This window comes from Apodemus sylvaticus, chromosome 12 (assembly GCF_947179515.1).
Source record: "Apodemus sylvaticus chromosome 12, mApoSyl1.1, whole genome shotgun sequence".
NCBI lineage: Eukaryota > Metazoa > Chordata > Mammalia > Rodentia > Muridae > Apodemus > Apodemus sylvaticus.
In genome coordinates, this window is record NC_067483.1 from 22,695,434 (window position 1) to 22,714,351 (window position 18,918).

Consider the following 18,918-nt stretch of genomic DNA (forward strand, 5'->3'; position numbering starts at 1 on the left):
AGAGTTTGTAGGAACTGATCATATCATGTTCATATCATAAAGCAAGAGAAATGAAGAAATGCATGCATGTAAGTGCTCAGTCCCTCTTTCTAAACTTACACAATCATGGGTCCATAAGCTGAAGAGCAAGAGTGAATGGTCTTGTTAACCTGTGGTCAGGTCGTCCCATATAGATTATCATAACACAATACTTCAAAGACATTCTTAGAGCTGCTTCTTCCACATAATTTTAAACTCTGTCAATTTGACAATGAAAACTAGACTTTACTGTGTGTGTGTGTGTGTGTGTGTGTGTGTGTGTGTGTGTGTGTGTGTGTTGGGAGGAATGCCCCAGTGATTGGTCAAGGTCAGAGGACAATTTGCAGATGATGGTTCTCTCATTCCACCATATGGAACCAGAGAATCTAACTCAGGTATGTAGATCTGATATTCCGAGTTTTTACTCACAATTTTTCTCTTTGTCCCTTAATATTAGTATTGTTATATTCAAGTGTTCACTACTAGATGTACAACTATTTTGTCATGCTGGCCAAGCATAAACAAATCTCAGTGATGTATCCCATCCAATGCCAAAAATAAAAAAATAACATTTAAAAAATGATAAAATATTTTATAAAGATAAATCTGTGACATCAAGATACAGATATATGAGAAGTTTGCTAAAAATATTGGCAAATATACTTCTTGAAATTGAAGAATTCTATAACAAATTGAAATAACTAGTTTTGGTAAGCTATTAAAATTTGGAAAACTATGTTTTAAATATATTATGGAGCATCATAGACAGATTATCTAATTATCAAAACTGTTTATTGAGAACCATGAAATAATACTATAATAATTTTAAGATATTAAGTGTGAGGAGAAAACAAATGCTTTATTTTCTCCAAATTCTGTATACAAACAAGAGAGATATTCTTCTTAATCGTTTGATATCCTCCAAGTATGGCTTTCACAATTAGTGAAGTTATAATTTGTGGAGGCATATACGGTATGTACATCTGTTTGGAGCATGTAATACTAGGGCAGTAATATAATTTTGGGAGGAGAAAGCCAATAAGATAACTCATGTAAAGTCACCTGCCTTCATGCCTAACAATCTCATTTTAATCATGGGGGCTTACATGCTAAAGAAGAGAATTGACTCCACAGTGTTTCTCTCTCTCTCTCTCTCTCTCTCTTTCTCTCTGTCCCACACACAAATCCACATATACATTCTCACACTCATACACCATACACACAGACACACATATTCTCAGTCACAAATATGTGCACACATACACACTCATACACACACACACACAGTCAGGCAGACAGACACACACACAGAAAGGGAGAGAGAGAAAGAGAGAGAGAGAGAGATGAATTTCTTAAAAAGTATTTCAAAAATTATTATATATACATACTCCTTTGTATACCGCCTAAATTATAACCAATGAAAATACTTTTGGGGCTGTGGCTTTGATACAAATTATGAATTTAAGTTGTTCTAAAAGGATATTAAGCATTTATTAAAGAAGCAACTGAAAATGAAATCAAGCTTGGATAGAAGAAAAAGCACTGTAAAACTAATGGACAAATAAGAGACATTTTAATAAAGATTGATTCCAGAAAGTTGTCCACTGACTAATGTCTATGAAGTATGACATATACATTAAATAAAACAATAAACTTAGCATTAGAAATAGACATTGAACATCTTAGCATTTTACTAAATAACTGGAGGCACACACCTGTGTACTAATTTGTACCTACATTCTGGGGAATAAATGAGGTTGTTTTACAAATTCTCTGTCACAAACCTTGGTGTTTTGCCAGCTGTCCTCTACACACATTTCTATGTAACTGCATAGCAGCAGAAACCTTTGTTCCCATGACTGCCTGACCTTCTTCTGGATGGATCCTTCAACAAATGATACAGGCATAATTTCAACAGAAGCCAATGGCAGTTTTGCATGATTAAAAATGGAAGAACTCAGACCATCCATACATTTCCATGCAAATTTGTTTGAGAAAATAGCATAGAGTGCATTATGTAAACATATTTAGAATGAATAAACACAATCAACTAAAATTTCAGACATCTGTTCGACCTTGTGGCAGTACTTCAAATTTGCATACCTAACTGCTTTTAAACAGTTTAATTTTACCCTCTATATTATTAGATCATAGTAACCTTTAAACTGCAAAATTGATAACATTTATGGCACAGCTAATGATAAGGATGATTTATAAAATACTGCTGCACTTGTTCTTTAGACACCCTCCTGTGATTTCAGAGAAAAATAAACACAGAAGGGCCTATGATGGAGAGAACTTCAATGCATATTCTAACTCTATTCGTATGTTCTCAATGTAAGAATTGAAACTTGAAATATTTGCATAACTATGCTTCCAGCCACATAAAAAATGCAGATATCCTAACCACAAGATGCAGATTATACCTATTTAATGGCATAAATCTGCTGCTGCTTGTAGTTTATGTGCCCTCGAGAACAAGCAATCATGCAGTACCAGTTTTATGTTGTGTTTTCTATTTTTAGTTAGCATACACTGCCATACACTCCATACACTTCTGTCAAACAAGCACAGACATATAACATAGGGTCAAGCAAAACTTTCAGTCTTAATATAAAAGTTTTTTTTTGTTGTTGTTGTCGTCATTGTTGTTGTTCGTGGTTTTTTTGTTGTTGTTGCTGTTGTTGTTATTTTGAATTGGGTACACTGGGTCACTTCCAAAGCTATTAAGGAAGATGATATTCACCTATTAAAAATAAGTATGGCTTTTTTGCAATGGGTTTGCTGTCAGAACATAGGTATTATGAAAGCCACCGCTAATTCAAAGCAAAATTGGGAAAGGAAAAGACTCACTTCAATGTAGTCATAATTGGACATGTAGATTCAGGCAAGTGTACCACAACCAACCACCTGATCTACAATTATGGTTGAATCGACAAACTAACCATTGAAAATTATGGCAAGGATCTGGCTGAGATGGAAAAAGGCTCCTTCAAGTATGCCTGGGTCTTGGATAAACTGAAAGCTGAGCGTAAGCATGGTATCACTATTGATGCCTCCCTGTGAAAATTTGAAACCAGCAAATACTATGTGACTATCATTGCTGCCCCAGGACACAGAGATGTTACCAAAAACATGATTATAGGCACATCTCAGGCTAACGGTGCTGTCCTGATTGTTGCTGATGGTGTTGGTGAATTTAAAGCTGGTATCTCCAAGAACAGGCAGACCCACAAACATGCCCTTCTGGCTTATACCCTAGGTGTGAAATAGCTAACTGTTGGTGTCAACAAAATGGATTCCACTGAGCCACACTACAGTCAGAAGAGATACGAGGAAATCATTAAGGAATTCAGCACCTATATTAAAAAAATTGGTTACAACCCTGACAGTAGAATTTGTGCCAATTTCTGGTTGGAATGGTGACAACATTCTAGAGCCAAGTGGTAATATGCCTTGGTTCAAGGGATGGGATGTAACCCATAAAAAATGGCAGTGCCAGTGGCACCATGCTGCTGGAAGCTTTGGACTGTATCCTGTCACCAACTCATCTAACTGACAAGCCTCTGAAACTGCTGAGCATGTCTATAAAAATGGGGGCACTGGCACTGTGTCCGTGGGCAGAATGGAGACTGATGTTCTCAAACCCCATATGGTGGTTTCCTTTGCTCCAGTCAATCTAACAACTGAAGTCAACTCTGTTGAAATGCACCATGAAACTTTGAGTGAAGGTCTTCCTCTTCCTCGGGACCATGTGGGCTTCAATGTAAAGAACTTGTCAGTCAAAGATGTTAGAGTATGCAATGTTGCTGGTGACAGCAAAAATGACCTACCAAAGAAAGGAGCTGGCATCACTGCTCAGGTGATTATCCTGAACCATCCAGGCCCAATTAGTGCTGGCTATGCTCCTGTTCTGGATTGTCACACAGCCCACAGAGCAAGCAAGTTTGCTGAGCTTAAAGAAAAGATTGATAGTCATTCTGGTAAGATGCTGGAAGATGGCCCCAAATTCTTGAAGTCTAGTGATGCCGCCAATGTTGACATGGGCCCTGGCAAGGCCATGCGTGTTAAGGGCTTCTCTGACTATCCTCCAGTTGGATGTTTTGCTGTTCAGAACATGAAGCAGACAGTTGCTGTGGGTGTCATCAAAGTTGTGGACAAGAAGGATGCTGGAGCTGGCAAAGTCACCAAGTCTGCTCAGAAAGTTCATAAGGCTAAATGAATATTATCCCTAACACGTGCCACCCCAATCTTGATTAGTAGTGGAAGAATAGTCTCAGAACTGTTTGTCTCACTTGGTTATTTAAGTTTAATAGTTGTCGGAAGCCATATGGGACAAGCTAATATACTAGCAGATGATCATCCTGAAATGTCTGCCTCAGATTATTATATAATCTGCGACAGGTGAGCCCCCATTCAGCAAGACTGTGGGGGACTAATTTTAGGAATGATTCCTGCTATTTATATGCTTTTCCTGTTACTATTATGCACTTATAATAATCAAAAACTAATAGCATATCCCTTTGCAGTAGATCTCTGCAGATCTATGAAGATGGAATTGTCTTATAGTGATGCTATATAGACAAATAGGTGACTTAAGTTTTAGTGATAATCCTATAAGAATTCCTAAAATTATATATGTGATTATTAAGTTCTTTTATAATGGGGCTGCTACTAGGCTATTTTTCTGATAATCAAGACTGCAATGAGAACTCTGCCAGTCTCCCAAGTGTCACAAGTTAATTGTCTTAGATATCCAACCCCCAATTGCTCCCAGGGACTAAACCACCATCCAAAGAATAAACATGGAGGAACCTATATCTTCAGCTATATATGTAGCAGAGGATGAGCTTATCTGGCATCAATGGGAGGTGAGGCTCTTGGTCTTGTAAAGGCTAGATGTCCCAGTGTAGTGGAATTCTAGGATGAATAGGCAGGAGTGGGGCTTGGGGAGGCACAACCCTCATAGAAGCAGAGAGGAGGGAGGATGGGATAGGGTGTGGGTGAAGTGAAAAGCAAGAAGGGGAATAACAGTTGAAATGTAAATAAATAAAATAACCAATAACTTTTTAAAAAAGAGTATTAACCAGGCTAGATATTTTTGTACTTCTTTGGATAAAATGAATTTTTAGACAATATCATCAGTTCAAGAGCAGTTGAAAAAAGAGAATGCTTTTTTCAATCTTGAGTTAAATATTTTCATTTTATTCAAGAGGTAGCTTTAACACAACATTTTCAGGGAATGAGAATAAATTTTGATGATAATTTAAGATTATGTAAGAAATGAGTTATCAATAAAAGATAATGGAAGTAAACTGTTGGCCATAAGAAAAAGAAACCTCCTCAGTCTCTGCATCCGTGAACACAAGTTCTAGATATTTAGCTTAGAGCAACTTCCAAAAAATGAAGTATAGATTAAATGGAAGTATAGGTGTTCTCTTAAGAAAGGATCAGTACAGAGCTAACTTGCTTAGTCAGGAAAGGTGCACCACAAGGAAATAAAAATCATGCGTCTGAAGTGTCCGTTGAAATTTTACTGAGATGGAGATTCTTTGGGACAACACAAGAAGGACAATCATATTGCATTCTTATTAGTATAAACACTGTGATTAGTTTAATATGGTTCTGAATCTACAATGTGTGTTTGAGATAGAGTGGAATGTCTTACTACATATATTCTCTTCAATTTTCCCTTCTGCTTCTTGTCACTTATAAAGTGCCATGAGCAGTCACTTTTATCCCAACATCACAGTTCCAAGCCACACTTTTTTTTAAAGATATATTCTTTATATATATTTCAAATGATTTCCCCTTTCCTGGATCACCCCTACCCAAAAGTCCCATAAGACCACTTCCCTCCCCCTGTTCCCTAATCAACCTGTTCCTACTTTCCTGTCCTTGTATTTGTCTACACTGCTGCATTGAACCTTTACAGGACCAGGAACCTTGCCTACCAACTTCTTGGACATCACTTGATAGGTCAATTGTGTCTTGGGTATTCTGAGATTCTGAGATAATATCCACTTATCAGTGAGTGCAAACCATGTGTGTATTCTTTTGTGATTGGGTTATCTCACTTTGGATGATATTTTCCAGTTCCATCCATTTGCCTAAGAAGTTCATGAATTCATTGTTTTTGATAGCTGAGTAATATTCAACAGTGTAATTATACCACATTTTCTGTATCCATTCCTCCTTTGAGGGACATCTGGGTTCTGTCCAGCTTCTGGCTATTGTAAATAGGACTACTATGAGTGTAATAGAACATGTGTCCTTATTATATGCTGGGGAATTGACTGAGTATATGCCCAGTAGTTGTATAACAACATTCTCCAATAGCATCATGCCCAGCTTTCTGAGGAACTGCCAGAAGGTTTTACCACCTTGCAATCCCACCAGCAGTGGAGGGGTGTTCCTCTTTCTCAACATTCTCACCAGCACCTGCAGTCTCCTGAATTTTTAATCTTAGCCAGTCTGACTGGTGTGAGGTGAAATCTCAGGGTTGGTTTGATTTGCATTTTCCTGATGACTGAAGATGTTGAACATTTCTTTAGGTGCTTCTCAGACATTCAATATTCCCCAGGTGAAAATTCTATGTTTAGATCTGTACCCCATTTTTAGTAGGTTTATTTGCTTCTCTGGAGTCTAACTTCTTGAGTTGTTTATATATATATTGGATATTAACCCTCTGTTGGATGTAGGGTTGGTAAAGATTTTTTCCCAATTTGTTGGTTGCCATTTTGTTCTATTGACAGTGTCCTTTGCATTACAGGGACATTGTAATTTTATGAGGTCCCATTTGTCAATTCTTGATCTTAGAACATAAGCTATTGGTGTTCTGTTTATGAAATTTCTCCTTGTGTCCATGTGCTCAAGGTTCTACCCTAGTTTATTTTATAGTAATTTCAATGTGTCTGGTTTTATGTGGAAGTCCATGAGCCACTTGCTTGGACTTGAGCTTAGTACAAGGAGATAAGAATGGATCAATTTGGATTCTTCTTCATGCTTCCCTCCCATTTGAATCAGCAACATTTGTTTAAAAGACTATCTTTTCTCCTCTGGATGATTTTAGCTCCTTTGTCAAAGAAGAAGTGACCATAGGTGTGTGGGTTCATTTCTGGGTCTTCAATCCTATTCCATTGATCTACCTGCCTGTCATTGTACCAGGACTGTACTGCTTGAGGTCCAGGATATTGATTCCCCCAGAAGTTCTTTAACTGTTGAGAATAGTTTTAGCTATCCCGAGTTTCTTGTCATTTCAGATGAATTTGAGAATTACTCTAACTCGGTGAAGAATTGAGTTGGAATGTTGATGGGGATTGCATTGAATCTGTATATTGCTTTTGGCAAGATGGCCATTTTTACTATATTAATACTGCCAATCCAAGAGCATGGAAGATCTTTCTATCTTCTTAGGTCATCTCTGATTTCTTTCTTCAGAGACTTGAAGCTCTTGTCATACAGATCTTTCATTTGTTTGGTTAGAGTCACACCAAGATACTTTATGTTGTTTGGGGCTATTGTGAAGGGTGTCATTTCACTAATTTCTTTCTCAGCCTGTTTATCCTTTTGAGTATAGGAAGGCTACTGATTCGCTTGAGTTAATTTTATATCCTGCCACTTTGCTGAAGTAGTTTATCAGCTATATGAGTTCTCTGGTGAAGTTATTTGTGTCACTTAAGTATACTATCATATCATCTGAAAATAGTGATAATTTGACTTCTTCCTTTCCAATAGGTATCCTTTTGCCCTCCCTTTGTTGTCTAATTGCTCTAGCTAGAAATTTAAGTACTGTATTGAATAAATATGGTGAGAGAGGGCAGCCTTGTCTAGTCCCTGATTTTAGTGGGATTTCATGTTTCTCTCCATGTAGTTTGATGTTGGCTACTGGTTTGCTGTATATTGCTTTTACTATGTTAAGGTATGGGCCTTGAATTCCTATTATTTCCAAGACTTTTAACATGAAAGGATACTGAATTTTTTCAGATGATTTTTCAGCATCTAATGAAATGACCATGTGCTTTTTTTTCTTTGAGTTTATTTATATAGTGGATTACATTGATGGATTTCAGTATATTGAATGATCCCTGCATCCCAAGGATAAAGCCTACTTGACCATGGTGAATGATCATTTTGATGTGTTCTTGGATTAGGTTGGCAAGAATTTTATTGAGTATTTTGTATCAATATTCATAAGGGAAATTGCTCTGAAGCTCTCTTTCTTTGTTGGATCTTTGTGTGGTTTTGGTGTCAGCATAATTGTGCCTTCATAAAATGAGTTGGGTAGTGTTCCTTCTGTTTCTATTCTGGGGAATAATTTGAAGAGTATTAGTGTTAGGTCTTCTTTGAAGGTCTTATAGAATTCTGCACTAAAACCATCTGGTCCTGTGCTTTTATTGATTGGGAGACTGTCAATGACTACTTCTATTTCTTTACAAGTTATGGGCCCGTTTAGATGGTCTATCTGTTCCTGATTTAACTTTGGTATTTGGTATCTGTCTAGGAAATTGTCCATTTCATCCAGATTTTTCAGTTTTGTTGAGTAAAGGTTCAGTATAGGATCTCATGATTTTTTGAATTTTCTCAGTTTCTGTTGTTATATCTCCCATTTCATTTATGATTTTGCCAGTTTGGATACTCTCTCTGTGCCCTTTGATTAGTCTGGCTAAAGGCTTATCTATCTAATTGATTTTCTCAAAGAACTAGCTCCTGGTTTTTTTGATTCATTGTATAGTTCTTTTTGTTTCTACTTGTTGATTTCAGCCCTGAGTTTGATGATTTCCTGCCTTCTACTCCTCTTGGGTATATTAGCTTCTTTCTGTTCTAAAGCTTTAAGGTATGCTGTTAAGCTATTAGTGTATGATTTCTCCAGCTTCTTTTTGGAGGCACTCAGAGCTGAGTTTTCCTCTTCCCACTTCTGTCATTTTGTCCCATAAATTTGGGTATGTTGTGCTGTCATTTTCACTAAATTCTAAAAAGTCTGATTTATTTCCTTATTCTTCCTTGTATAAGGTATCATTGAGTATATCATTGTTCAGCTTCCATGTATATGTGGGCTTTCTGTTGTTCTTTGTGTTGTTCCTGTTGCTATTGAAGACCACCCTTACTCTATAGTGATCTGATAGGAGGCATGGGATTAGCTCAATCTTCTTATATCTTTTGAGGTCTGTTTTGTGGAGAATTATATGGTCAATTTTGGAGAAGGTATCATGAGTTGCTGAGAAGAAGATATATACTTTTGATTTAGGATGAAATGTTCTATAGATATCTATTAAATCAATTAGGTTAAAAACTTCTGTTAGTTTCACTGTGTGTGTTTAGTTTGTGTTTCCCTGATCTGTCTATTGAGGAGAGTGGGGTGCTGAAGTCACCCACAATTATTGTGAGAGGTGCAATGTGTGCTTTAAACTTTAGCCAAGCTTCATTTACAAATGATGAAGCCCTTGTATTTGGAGCATAAATATTCAGAATGAAGAGTTTGTCTTGGTAAATTTTTCGCTTAATGAATATAAAGTGTCCTTCCATGTCTTTTTTGATGACTTTTGGTTGAAAGTCTATTTTATTTGATATTAGAATGGCTACTCCAGCTTGTTTCCTGGTACTATTTGCATTGAAAACTGTTTTCCAGGCTTTTATTCTGAGGTAGTGATTGTTTTAGACACTCAGATGTGTTTCCTGTATGGAGCAAATTTTTGGGTCCTGTTTATGTATCCAGTCTGTTAGTCTATGCATTTTTATTGGGAAATTGAATCCATTGATGTTAAAATATATTAAGAAATAGTGATTATTGATTCCTGCTATTTTTGATGTAATTTTTTTTTCTTTTTTTTGTTATTCGATATATTTTTTATTTACATTTCAAATGATTTCCCATTTTCTAGCCCCCCACTTCCCGAAAGTCCCATAAGCCCCTTTCTCTTCCCCTGTCCTCCCACCCACCACTTCCCACTTCCCCGTTCTGGTTTTGCCGAATACTGCTTCATTGAGTCTTTCCAGAACAAGGGGCCACTCCTCCTTTCTTCTTGTACCTCATTTGATGTGTGGGTTATGTTTTGGGTATTCCAGTTTTCTAGGTTAATATCCACTTATTAGTCAGTGCATACCATGATTCACATTTTGAGTCTGGGTTACCTCACTTAATATGATGTTCTCTAGCTCCATCCATTTGCCTAAGAATTTCATGAATTCATTGTTTCTAATGGCTGAATAGTACTCCATTGTGTAGATATACCACATTTTTTGCATCCACTCTTCTGTTGAGGGATTCCTGGGTTCTTTCCAGCATCTGGCAATTATAAATAGGGCTGCTATGAACATAGTAGAGCATATATCCTTATTACATGGTGGGGAATCCTCTGGGTATATGCCCAGGAGTGGTATAGCAGGATCTTCTGGAAGTGAGGTGCCCAGTTTTCGGAGGAACCGCCAGACTGATTTCCAGAGTGGTTGGACCAATTTGCAACCCCACCAGCAGTGGAGGAGTGTTCCTCTTTCTCCACACCCTCTCCAACACCTGCTGTCTCCTGAATTTTTAATCTTAGCCATTCTGACTGGTGTAAGATGAAATCTCAGGGTTGTTTTGATTTGCATTTCCCTAATGACTAATGAAGTTGAACATTTTTTAAGATGCTTCTCCGCCATTTTGATGTAATTTTTATGTTTGTGTGGTTATCTTCTTTTGGGTTTTTTGAAAGAAGATTACTGTTTTGCATTTTCTAGTCTGTAGTTTCCCTCTTTTGTTCATGTTTTCCATTCATTATCCTTTGAAGGGCTGGATTTGTGGAAAGATACATTTGTTTTTGTCCTGGGATTTCTTGGTTTCTCCATCTATGGTAATTGAGAGATTTGCTGGATATTGCAGTCTGGGTTGGCGTTTATGTTACCTTAAGGTCTGTATAACATCTTCCCAGACTCTTCTGGCTTTCATAGACTCTGCTGAGAAGTCAGGGATAATTCTCTTAGGTCTACCTTTATATGTTACTTAACCTTTTCCCCTTACTGCTTTTAATATTCTTTTTTTGTTTAGTGTATTTAGTGTTTTAATTATTTTGTGACAGGAAGAGTTTCTTTTCTGGCCATATCGATTTGGAGTTCTGAAGACTTCCTGTATGTTCATGGGCATCTCTTTCTTTAGGCAAGTTTTTTTTTTTTTTTTTTTTTTTTCTGTATAATTTTGTTGAAGACATTTACTATCCCTTTAAGTTGGAAATCTTCACTCTCTTCTATACCTAAAATCTTCAGGTTTGGTCTTTTCATTTTTTTCCTGAATTTCCTGGATGTTTTGGGTCAGGAGTTTTTGCACTTTTCATTTTCTTTGATTGTTTTGTCAGTACTTTCTCTGCATCTTCTGCATCTGAGATTCTCTCTTCTGTCTCTGATAATCTGTTATTGATTCTTGGATCCATGAACCCTGACTTCTTTCCTAGGTTTTCTATGCCCAGACTTATTTCCTTGTGATTTCTTTAATATTTCTACCTCCATTTTTAGATCCTGGATGCTTTTTTTTTTTCAATTCCTTCACCTGTTTTATTGTGTTTTCATGTAGTTCTTTAAGGGCTTCTCCCTGTTTACTTGTACTCTCCTATATTTCTTTAAGGGAATCAATTATGTCCTAATTATGTCCTTTTTTTAAACCCTCTATCAGCATCGTGAGCTGTGATGTTAAATCTAAGTCTTGTTTTTCTGGTGTGTTAGGGTATACAGGACGTTCTGATGTGGGAGAGTTGGGTTCAGAAGGTGCCCTGATGCCTTGAGTTTTGTTAGTAAGGTTCCTATGTTTGCCTTTTGCCATCTGACTGTCTCTGATCTTAGTTGGTCTTGTTGTCAGTTGCTGGTGCTTGTCCCTCCTGTGTGCCTATAAGCCTAACTCAGCACTGCTTTGTGTCTGGCTTTTCCCTGGCATAGAGTGCTGTGGGGCTGCCCAGCTCCTGGGTGCAGGTGGGGCCCTGTCAGATCACTTGGCCCTGGAGTCCCAAGTGATCTTACACTCGAATGTTCTCTACTTTCCTGGCTGTTACAGTCTGTTCAGCTTCAGGAGTGAAGATGGTGACCTCATCTCTATCAGTGGAACTCCCCGCAGAGTAGATGTTCCCTAGCAGACTAGGTGCACATATGGCTGTGGAAGCCCTGCCCAGATCCTGGGTGCAGGTGCTGCCCTTGTGGGCCATGTTCCAAGCAGATCTTCTACTCCTGTGTTTCCTGTGTAGCTGTCTTTACCTGGTTGCTCAGTCTCAGGAACAAAGATGGCTCTCCAAGTCACACTTTTGATTTATTGTTTTCCATGCTGTATTGTGTAGTTTTGTATTGCTTGCTGAAAAGATAGTGTTTAAAGATTTTCACAGCCTCTTTGAGAATTACTTCCTTTCTCAGCTCCCCAGGTAGCTTCTTAAATAGGATAACACTAACCATAATTGTATCTGAAGTCATACACTAAGTAGAAAACATGCTTCCTGATGCAAGGTTTGGTCCAAACAATAAAAAAATATTGTTAAACTATCAAAACTGGATTTGTGAGGCACAACTTAAAATCCTCAGAAGTCTATGAGTTGCAGGCTGGTATTGTCTACAGAAAAAGTCCCAGACTAGTCAGTGCAGCATAAACAGATCCTACTCCATTCTCAGTAAATAAATAAAATAAAACTCAGATCCTTACATAATTGCAGAAACAATAAAAAATAAATTAACTACAAAAGAAGGCTCCTATTTAGTTCTAAGACTTCCCAAGAGTCACAAAGATCAAGTCAAGTCTGCTTCTCCTTTTTCTTTTCTTATCTAAGAAGTTGTCCATTAAGAAATAACACAGAGAGTCTGCGTGCTCCAGTGAATCCAGCAGGCCCCAGCAGGAGTCTTCGCGTGCCTGCTTTGGGATCTGAACAGCCTGGGACACAGCGCCCTTCTCCAGGAAGTGGGGGAGACCCGGTGTGCACCCAGAGGCAGTCTGGGAGCTCACAGCATGGCTTGCTCCTGTGGCGCGGAGCTTGCATTCCAGCCCTGAGGCCTCTGGCAGGAGCACTCAGATCTCTCTGCTTCCGGATCCAGATCAGCCTAGGCGGCAACACCACATCTCCAGGTCCTGCAAGAGGCAAGAGGGGCTTCCGGGCGGCCAGCAGGAAGAAGTCTGTGTGCTCCAGTGAGTCCAGCGGGCCCCAACAGGAGCCTTCAGGTGCTTGCTTTGGGATCTGAACAGCCTGGGCCACTGAGCTCGGTCTCCAGGAAGTGCAGGAGACCTGGTGTGCACCCAGAGGCTGTCTGGGAGCTCGCAGCTTGGCTTGCTCCTGTGGCGCAGAGCTTGGGTTCCAGTCCTGAGGCCTCTGGCAGGAGCACTCAGATATATCCCCTTCCGGATCCAGATCAGCCTGGGCAGCAACACTACATCTCCAGGTCCTGCAAGAGGCAAGAGGGGATTAGAGGCGGCCAATGGAGAAAAGTTGGTGTGCTCCGGTGAGTCCAGCCTTCAGGTGTCTGCTTCGGGATCTGAACAGCCTGGGCAACAGCACCCTGTCTCCAGGCAGTGCAGGAGGTAAGCTGTGCACCAGAGGCCACCTGGGAAGGGGAAGCTTGCACTGTTGAGTCCAGCATTGACAAGACCAAATAACACCAGTGAGAACTAGATGGGAAAAGGCAAACGCAGGAATGTCACTAACAGAAATCAAGGCAATATGGCAACATCTGAACCCAATTCTCCTTTACCAGCATGACCTGGATACCCCATCACACCAGTAAAACAAGATTTGGATTTAAAATCACTGGTCATGATGCTGGTAAAGGAACACATGAAGGACATACTTAAAGAAATTCAGGAGAAAATGGATCAAAAATTAGAAGCCCTTGCAAGGGAAACAAAAATCATTGAAAGAAATCCAGGAGAATACAAAAGCCAATAATGAGGAAACACAAAAAACACTTAAAGAAATACAGGAGAACTTTAGTCAACAGGCTGAGGTCATGAAAGAGGAAACACAAAAATCTCTTAAAGAATTACAGGAAAGCACAAACAAGCAAGTGAAGGAGCTAAGCAAAACCATCCAGGATCTAAAATCAGAATTAGAAACAACTAAGAAAACTCAAAGGGAGACAACTTTGGAGATAGAAGGCCTTGGGAAGAAATCAGGGGACATAGATGCAAATATCAATAACAGAATACAAGAGATAGAAGAAAGAATCTCAGATGCAGAAGATTCCATAGAAACCATGGACTCAACAGTTAAAGAAAATGCAAAATGCAAAAAGCTTGTAACCCAAAATATCCAGGAAATCCAGGACACAATGAGAAGACCAAACCTAAGGATTATAGGCACAGATGAGAGTGAAGATTTACAACTTAAAGGGCCAGCAAATATCTTCAATAAAATTATGGAAGAAAACTTCCCTAACCTAAAGAGAGAGATGCCCATGAATATACAAGAAGCCTACAGAACTCCAAACAGACTGGACCAGAACAGAAATACTTCCCGTCACATAATAATCAAAACCCCAAATGTACTAAACAAAGAAAGAACATTAAAGGCAGTAAGAGAAAAAGGCCAAGTAACATATAAAGGAAGACCTATCAGAATCACAGCAGATATTTCACCTGAGACTATGAAGGCTAGAAGGTCCTGGGCAGATCTCATGCATGTGTTCTCTAAGAGAACACAAATGCCAGCCAAAACTACTATATCCAGAAAAACTCTCAATCACTGTAGATGGAGAAACTAAGATATTCCATGACAAAACCAAGTTTACCCAATATCTATCCACAAACCCAGCCCTACAAAGGATAATAGGAGGAAAACACCAATACAAGGAGAGAAACTTCACCCTGGAAAAAGCAAGATAGTAACCTTTCATCAAACCCAAAAGAAGTTAACCAATCAAATCTAAAAAATAACGTCAAAAATGACAGGAAGTAACAATCACTATTCCTTAATATCTCTTAACATCAATGGACTCAATGCCCCAACAAAAAGACATAGACTAACTGACTGGATACGTAAACAGGACCCTACATTTTCCTGCTTACAGGAAACACACCTCAGGGTCAAAGACAAACACTACCTTAGAGTAAAAGGTTGGAAGACAATTTTACAAGCAAATGGCCGCAGGAAACAAGCTGGAGTAGACATTTTAATATCAGATAAAATTGACTTTCAACCCAAAGTCATCAAAAGAGACTCTGAGGGACACTTCTTGCTGGTCAAAGGAAAAATACAACAAGAAGAACTCTCAATCCTGAACATCTATGCTCCAAATGCAAGGGCACCCTCTTTCGTAAAAGAATCTTTATTAAAGCTCAAAACACACATTGTACCTAACACAATAATTGTGGGTCACTTCAACACTGCACTTTCCTCAATCGACCAATCAGGAAAACAGAAACTAACCAGGGACACGATGAAACTAATTGAAGCTTTGGACCAATTAGATTTAACAGATATATATAGAACATTCTATCCTAAAGCAAAAGAATATACCTTTTTCTCAGCACCTCATGGTACCTTCTCCAAAATCGACCATATAATTGGTCACAAGACAGACCTCAACAAGTATAAAAAGATCGAACTAATTCCATGCCTCCTATCAGATCACTATGGAGTAAAAGTGGTCTTCAATAGCAACAAAAACAACAGAAAACCCACATACACGTGGAAACTGAACAATATTCTACTCAATGATACCTTGGTCAAGGAAGAAAGAAAGAAAGAAATTAAAGAATTTTTAGAACACAATGAAAATTAAGGCACAACATACCCAAATCTATGGGACACAATGAAAGCAGTGCTAAGAGGAAAACTCATAGCCCTGAGTGCCTCCAAAAAGAAAATGGAGAGAGCATACATTACCAGCTTAGTGACACACCTGAAAGTCCTGGAACAAAAAAAAAAAAGCTATTTCACCCAGGGGGAGTAGAAGGCAGGAAATCATCAAACTCAGGGCCGAACTCAATCAAGTAGAAACAAAGAGAACCATACAAAGAATCAACAAAACCAAGAGCTGGTTCTTTGAGAAAATCAACAAGATAGATAAACCCTTAGCCAGATTGATGAAAGGGCACAGAGACAGTATCCAAATTAACAAACTTAGAAATGAAAAGGGAGATATAACAACGGAAACTGAGGAAATCCAAAAAATCATCAGATCCTACTACAAGAGCCTGTACTCAACACAACTGGAGAATCTGGAGGAAATGGACAATTTCCTTGACAGATACCAAATACCAAAATTAAATCAGGACCAAATAGATCATCCAAACAGTCCCATAATGCCTAAAGTAATAGAAGGAGTCATAGAAAGTCTTCCAACCAAAAAAAGTACAGGACCAGATGGCTTCAGTGCAGAATTCTATCAGACCTTCAAAGAAGAGTTAACACCAATTCTCTCCAAACTATTCCACAAAATAGAAACAGCAGGAACACTACCCAATTCCTTCTACGAAGCCACAATTACGCTGATACCAAAACCACACAAAGATCCAACAAAGAAAGAGAACTTCAAACCAATTTCCCTTATGAACATCGATGCAAAAATATTCAATAAAATTCTTGCCAACCGAATCCAAGAACACATCAAAACGATCATCCACCACGATCAAGTAGGCTTCATCCCGGGAATGCAGGGTTGATTCAATATATGGAAATCCATCAATGCAATCCACTACATAAACAAACTCAAAGAAAAAAACCACATGGTCATTTCATTGGATGCTGAAAAAGCATTTGAAAAAATTCAGCATCCTCTCATGCTTAAAGTTTTGGAAAGAACAGGAATTCAAGGCCCATACCTAAACATAGTAAAAGCAATATACAGCAAACTGGTAGCCAGCATCAAACTAAATGGAGAGAAACTTGAAGCAATCCCACTAAAATCAGGGACTAGGCAGGGCTGCCCCCTTTCTCCTTATCTTTTCAATATTGTACTTGAGGTACTAGCTCGGACAATTCGACAACATAAGGAGGTCAAAGGGATACAAATTGGAAAGGAAGAAGTCAAACTATCATTATTTGCAGATGACATGATAGTCTACCTAAGTGACCCAAAGAACTCCACTAGAGAGCTCCTACAGCTGATAAACAACTTCAGCAAATTGGCAGGTTATAAAATCAACTCAAGCAAATCAGTGGGCTTCCTATACTCAAAGGCTAAGCAGGCTGAGAAAGAAATTAGGGAAATGACCTCCTTCACAATGGCCACAAACAGTATAAAGTATCTTGGGGTGACTCTTACCAAACATGTGGAAGATCTTTATGACAAGAACTTCAAGACTCTGAAGAAGGAAACGGAAGCAGACCTCCAAAAATGAGAAAACCTCCCATGCTCATGGATCGGTAGAATCAATATAGTTAAAATGGCCATTTTGCCAAAAGCAATATACAGATTCAATGCAATACCCATCAAAATCCCAACTCAATTCTTCACAGAGTTAGAAAGAGCAATTATCAAATTCATCTGGAATAACAAAAAACCCAGGATAGCTGAAATTATTCTCAGCAACAAAAGAAAATCTGGGGGAATCAGTATCCCTGACCTCAAGCAATCCTACAGAGCAATAATGTTAAAAAGTGCATGGTATTGGTACAGTGACAGGCAGGAGGATCAATGGAACAGGATTGAAGATCCAGAAATGAACCCATATACCTATGGCCACTTGATCCTCGACAAAGAGGCTGAAAACATTCAATGGAGAAAAGATTGCCTTTTCAACAAATGGTGCTGGTTCAACTGGAGGTCAGCATGCAGAAGAATGTGAATTGATCTATCCTTGTCTCCTTGTACTAAGCTCAAATCCAAATGGATCAAGGACCTCAACATAAAGCCAGACACTCTGAATCTAATAGAAAAGAAACTGGGGTAGACCCTTGAGGACATCGGTACATGGAGAAAGTTTATGAACAGAACACCAATAGCGTATGCTCTAAGAGCAAGAATTGACAAATGGGACCTCATAAAATTACAAAGTTTCTGTAAGGCAAAGGACACCATCAAGAGGACAAATCGGCAACCAACAAATTGGGAAAAGATCTTCACCAATCCTACATCAGATAGAGGGCTAATATCTAATATATATAAAGAACTCAAGAAGTTAGACTCCAGAAAACCAAACAACCCTATTAAAAATGGGGTACAGAGTTAAACAAAGAATTCTCACCTGAAGAACTTCGGATGGCGGAGAAGCATCTTAAAAAATGCTCAACTTCATTAGTCATTAGGGAAATGCAAATCAAAACAACCCTAAGATTTCATCTTACACCAGTCAGAATGGCTAAGATTAAAAATTTAGGAGACAGCAGGTGTTGAAGAGGGTGTGGAGAAAGAGGAACACTCCTCCACTGCTGGTGGGGTTGCAAATTGGTACAACCACTCTGGAAATCAGTCTGGCGGTTCCTCCGAAAACTGGGCACCTCACTTCCAGAAGATCCTGCTATACCACTCCTGGGCATATACCCAGAGGACTCCCCACCATGTAATAAGGATACATGCTCTACTATGTTCATAGCAGCCCTATTTATAATTGCCAGATGCTGGAAAGAACCCAGGTATCCCTCAACAGAAGAGTGGATGCAAAAAATGTGGTATATCTACACAATGGAGTACTGTTCAGCCATTAGAAACAATGAATTCATGAAATTCTTAGGCAAATGGATGGAGCTAGAGAACATCATACTAAGTGAGGTAACCCAGACTCAAAATGTGAATCATGGTATGCACTGACTAATAAGTGGATATTAACCTAGCAAACTGGAATACCCAAAACATAATCCACACATCAAATGAGGTACAAGAAGAAAGGAGGAGTGGCCCCCTGTTCTGGAAAGACTCAGTGAAGCAGTATTTGGTAAAACCAGAACGGGGATGTGGGAAGGGGTGGGTGGGAGGACAGGGGGATAGAAGGGGCCTTATGGGACTTTCGGGGAGTGAGGGGCT

At 38.8% G+C, this 18,918-nt stretch overlaps 1 pseudogene; it reads left to right on the forward strand.

Moving 5' to 3' along the window:
• Nucleotides 1-945: 945 nt before the first annotated feature.
• Nucleotides 946-4,240, forward strand: LOC127697764 (elongation factor 1-alpha 1-like; annotated as a pseudogene).
• Nucleotides 4,241-18,918: the final 14,678 nt, after the last annotated feature.